Genomic DNA, 6,000 nt, shown 5'->3' with positions numbered 1-6,000 from the left:
CTTGAACTCCAGACTTGATAACTCTAATTGTATATCTAATAGGTATTTCACACAAACCATGACCCAAACCAAACAATTGCTTTATCCCTCCCCCACCCCCAATTCCTCCTTCCCAAGCCTTCCCTGTCACGGGAAGTGGCCTTGAGCCTTCTAGCTATTTGTTCAGGGTCAATCATCAAATCATTCTCGTTTTCTTTATTTCCCTCAAAACCCCATGTTTAATCCATCTGCAAGTTGCATTGACCTTACGTCTAAAACAGGTGTCAACTTAGACTATTTTCATCATCTCCACAGCAACCATCTTATTCCAACTACCATCATGTTTTTCCCATCTAGACTTTTGCTACCCTAGTCAGCTTTCTGTGCAGTCACCAAAATGGTATTTGTAGAATCATAAATTATAATGTTACCTCTCTCCCAACTCCTCTTACCATGACCTATAAAACCCTGCGGGACCTCTTCCCTGACTACCTGTCTAGCATCAACTCCTTTCACTCTCAGCCTTGTCCACAATGTTCACTGGACTTTTTCTCCTTCAGACTTGCTATCGCCTTCTAATCTGAGGACCTTTGCACTTGCCCTCCCTTCTGCTAGATGCTCTTCTTGCACATTTCCAATGTCTGCTTCATCTTGTCATTCAAGCCTCAGCACAACTCTTGTCATTCCCTGAGAACCAATTCGCTTGACCCACATTGCTAAGGTAGTCCCCTCTAGGACCAAGTAAATAAGTATCCTTCCCACCTTCCCCCACTACCAAACAGAAGTGTTTTCATTTAGGTTGAATTTGGGTGAATTAATTATACCCTCAACTTACATAGTGAGTCAATATAAGAATTAACTTTGAAATTTGTGACTACATTGTCCCTTGTGGTTTAGAGGACATGATTTGGCATGTCATTCAGTGGCCTTTCTATAAAGCCCCATCTGAGGAATTCTGTTAGGTCTAAGGGCTAAAAAGTTTGTTTCCTCTGAGGAACTAGTAATGGGACACTGACTTTGATTTGTTTTTTGGCTTTGCTAATACAAAGCTCAGAACCAAAATCTTGGCTGCATTATTGCAAATGTGTAGAACTATAGCACCTGGTTACCTGTCTAGACAGCAGTGTCCAATAGAACTTTCTACAATCATGGAAATACTCCATATCTGCAATGTCCAATAAGTAGCCATCGGCCAGAGGTAGTCACTGAGCACTTGAAAGGTGGCTAGTGACCTTGGGAGGCTAGATTCTTTAAATTATATTTAGTTTTAATTAATTTAAATTTAAATAGATATATGTGCCATTGAACAGCATGGGCCTGGGTATCCTATGGTCCATTTCTAAGACATTAGAGTTTACTTTTATGCACACTTTATTATTGATTATTGGATTTCCTATAAGTTGCTTTGATCCTTTGTGGCTGGTAAAAAAAAAAAAAGAAGGAACCATATTTAAATGAGTAATTGAGTCTACAGGTAAGTTAGTATGTTCAGAGCTTAGGCGACATGGTCAGTGAAGGCAGACAATGAGTCTTAAATCCTCTCTCTCTTCGGGAGCTCTGTGGAAAGGGCAACAGCAGCAAGTCCGAGCTCCAGGTTCTAATCTTTGTTTTGCGGTTGTGACTCCAAGTGAGCCAGATATTCAGTATGTTCAGATATAAAATGGGACTTACAGATTGATGACTTGGTGTCTTTGGCATCTGGGATGCCAGATGTGTAGCCCCTGCACCCATTCCCATGTTTTCCGGAGCCTAAAAAGCTGGCCCTTGGCTACCTACTTGGAATATAAGGCAGACCATCGGGAGGTGATTTCATTCATGCCTGTGCCTAAGGTGGGGTCATTGATAAACCAATTTAAAACAAATATGAATAGTCCCATCTTCAAAACATCTTTAGGGAAGGAGAACCCACCCAAATACCTAAGTGCTTAGGTGTTTGGATGGTTTTGAATGCAGGATGAGGTATCATTTCTTTTATTATATAAAAGCATAGGACTGAAATCAGAAGACTTGTGTTCCAGTCCCATCTCAGCTACTAACTAGCAATGTGACTTTGATCAAGTCAGTTTCCTTTCCTCTCAAATGGGAGGATTGAACCAGATGACATTTAATTTCCTGTCTCACACCAGCCATAACAATAAAAACTAACATTTATTGAGTGCTTAGAATGTGCTGAGGTGCAATACCTTATTTAGTCCTATGGAGATTGATAATACTACTACTTCCACTTTCCAGGACAGAAGAAACTGAGCTTCATTGTTTCCCGAGAGTTGGTAAATGGTGGATTCTCTATCTGAATCTGGTCTGCTTTCAGGATTCACTTTCTTACCTGTTCTACCTTCTTTAGAATTTCGTGTTTTTCCATAGGCCAGAACACCCTTGTTTTTCTGGAGTTGCCTTAATTCTTTCAACCAATGCTCTCCAAATCTGGGCCCCAGTGGGCCCCAATACTGTGTCCTTAGTCCTTGGAGTGACCAGAATAAAGGGGTTGGTTGCCAGCATGCAAGAACAGCCATGTTCATTTGCCCAGTATGCTGTACAAACACTGTCACTTTCTAAGGATGCCATGATATGCAAAATGTTGGGAAGCATGTGGACTTAGACATATATCATGACTCATTTGAAGGGTTTAGCTTAGACATTTCACAAGTCATATCACATACATTATACAAGATCTTATCAGGAAGAGATGGTCTATCCCACAAATCCAAATCATCACTCCCTGAGATGGGAGTATCACAGTCATTCCATCTCAGAACCTGGCCTTAAGCTGATCCTCAGAAGTTATTTTGCTAGGTGATAGAGTAGCATCCCTGTGTTGATTAGAATTCTAGAAAGTTAGAGCCAGAAGGAAGTTTAGAAATTTTAAGTCCAACCCAAAGAGGGTAGAGGATTTTTTTAAGGTCAGTGTCAAAGTTGGAACGAAAACTCTGGTCTCTCTCAGGCCCACTCCAGGGCCCTTCCCCTACCTCTAAACCCCCAACTGATCATCAGAACTGCTTGTTTTGGGAGATGATGCAGAGGAAACATAACTGAAATTTCATCTCTCCTCTGCAGATGTCAGGAGCAATGGGGCACCCGTGGTAGGAGAACGTGCCTCCCTGGCTCCTTCAAAGGCCACAGACCCATGAGAACCATTCAGTGTAGCCTGAGCCACAGGCCCGGAGGCCACAGCAGCGCACAGGAAAGTGAGGGGAAGTGGAAACGTGTGAGCAGACGCCTCAAAGCGACGGGCTTACCACCGGAAAAAAAAATAAAAATAAACACGCTCAGAAATAGTGTAACTGATATGCAAAGGAGATCAAAACAAGGGTTTTAAAATATCTTGGCTGCTTTAGAGGAGGTGAGAGTGGTAAATGAAGCGAGGTTACAAATGTGTGTTAGGGGAACGGGGCGATAAGGGGATGGCTCACTGCAGCCTGCTGGGCCATGGGAACCTGGAACGCAGGGGTATTTCAAATGAAAATGTGGGAGGTGTAAATCCCCATGGGGAGCTCCGAGGCACGCATGGACCTGGGAGCAGGAACCCCAGAGTCCCACAGCCCCAAACTCCTCCCTCCCTGCCCCCCTTGCTCTTCCCTGAGATTCTGCTCCCTTTGCAGTCGTGGACATTTCTCCTGGGGCAGGGCATTGAGGCTCAGACGAGCCAGCAGTGGAGGCACCCCGAAGTCCACCCAACTTGGCTGAACTTCAAGGCTCAAGTAGTAGTTTGGAACCAATGTTCCAGGGTTAAGGGCTGGGGCTGAGCAAACTCACGGAAGACAAATTCCCCAGTCTTGCAAAGTGCAATTCCCTTTCCTTTCAGTGGGTCGGGAAGAACTGCAGACATGCACTCTCTTCAAGGGAAAGGTTTTCTTTCGAAACTGGTTCCTGAAATGGGAAGCGCAAAGGTTAATGATGGCTGCACGGGCTGTTTATAGGCTCCCTCTGCCAGTGTAACCATTCCTAATAATAGCTCAAGGAACATGGGACATTTCCAGCATCAGAAGGCCATCAGTCGACAGCACAGGTACAAAAGGGAGCATCTACTCCTCTATAGATGCAAATGGCCTCATGGATTTTAACAGAGGAAAAATACTGGGCAAGAATGTGGCAGGGGGGAGGGCAGAGCCTGGGCTTTGGAAATTAACCATCTCTCGTACAGGTCTAGCATTTATACTTACAAAGCACATTCACATCTATTATCCAGTGAAACGGGCCAGGCAGGAGCAATCACCCACATTTTCCAGTTGAGAAGACTGAGGCTCCAAGCTGAAGGGTACAAGGACACCATTAGTGACCCACAGTGCTGTATGTTCATTATAGGGCTCCGAGGAGCCAGAGATGGGAATCTGGTCCCTTTGATCTGAACTTGAACCATCCCTCATCCCTCTCCACCTCTTCCTTCTCCTCCCTACTCTTCCTCCTCCTTTTCTGAGAGAAGAGGTGCATTAACTACTTTAGTTATGGAATAGAAGATTTTTACTTTTTATTTATTATTTATTTATTTATTGGCTGCGTTGGGTCTTCGTTGCTGCACGCAGGCTTTCTCCAGTTGCGGCCAGCGGGGGCTACTCTTTGTTGTGGTGCGCAGGCTTCTCCTTGCAGTGGCTTCTCTTGTTGCAGAACACGGGCTCCAGGTGCATGGGCTTCAGTAGCTGTGGCAGGCGGGCTCAGTAGTTGTGGCACGTGGGCTCAGTAGTTGTGGCACACAGGCTCAGTAGTTGTGGCGCACGGACTTACTTGTTCTGCAGCATGTGGGATCTTCCTGGACCAGGGCGCGAACTCGTGTCCCCTGCATTGGCAGGTGGATTCTTAATCACTGTGCCACCAGGGAAGTCCAGGATTTTTACTTTTGATCCAAAATTTTTTCTGTGTTTCTTACTTGTTTGGTCATGGGAAGGCAAATCCTACTCCCAACTTTTCTTGAACTTGGTATTTAGTAGAAAACCACCAATAGATGCATGTGACTGACCTTTTTCTGATGTGCAAAGCCTAGCCCTGGGCTGAGGCGGGGAGACAGCAGGTAAAGGCAAGCTTGAATCCTGCCTGATACAGGTTTGCTCTGAGGCCACGGGAGTAGGGTGGCTGACGCAGGCTGAGGAATGTCGCAAGGGAGAGTTCACTGTGGGCTGAGGGTATCCGGGGGAGACTTCTAGCAGGAGGTAGCCCTTAATGAAGCAGCATCTTGAAGGACAGATCTGGGTTGAAGTGTGGGGAGGAGGTCCAGAGAAGCCACAGGATAAAGGTCCAAAGGTTTAAAAAGTGCAGAGGATATTGTCAGAAATTCAATCAGACCCAACAGTCGGAAGCAGTGGAAATGATGTTGAGGAGACACTTTGGAGTCACACTCTGGAGGGCTTTGAAAGACTAGCCAAATCACTGGAATTTTATCCTGTAGCTGGGAGGATTCTCTGAAGCTTTGTGAATGTAAGAGTAGTCTGAGAAAAATGGTGGTCTAGAAAGCTCCTTTTAGCCAGATATGCAAGGTGGATAATAAGGGAGTAGCTGGGAGAAGAAAACTTACAAGGAGCACTGGACTTGGAGTCAGGAGGCTGATCCTAACAATGTAAACTTGGTCAGATCATGCCCAGATATACGCACGATTACAGGATTGTCTCCTCTTGACTGTGAAAACCTGCCCTGCCCACCCCTCGGGGAGGTCCTGGACATCACATACAATGAGGTTAAAATGCTTTGTAAACTATAAAACTGCAGAACAAACATGGGGGGATAGTAATCCAGGCTGGCGGGAGGCGGTGGAAGCATGGGTTGGTTGGTGGCTCTGGGGCTGGGCAGTTGGGCGGGGAGGTTGAGTGAGAGGCTCCATTTAGGGGGGAGCGTCTTCCCTCTGGAGGGATATCTTTTTTCCTCCCTGGCAAGTGCCGTGTCACCTGGCCCAGATGGGGGGCCAGCGAAAGATGGGGGCGTGTAGAGCTAGCAGTCGAGAGCCGAAGACCAGAAGTCCCCTGGGTCCCTAGTAACTTCTTCAAGGGAAAGAAAGAAAATACACAGCTAGCTCTTCAATCTTGAGCTTGAAATAAA

This window comes from Balaenoptera physalus (genome assembly GCF_965194825.1).
Source record: "Balaenoptera physalus genome assembly, chromosome: 4".
In the NCBI taxonomy this organism is placed as follows: Eukaryota; Metazoa; Chordata; class Mammalia; order Artiodactyla; family Balaenopteridae; genus Balaenoptera; species Balaenoptera physalus.
This window is presented reverse-complemented; position numbering follows the sequence as displayed.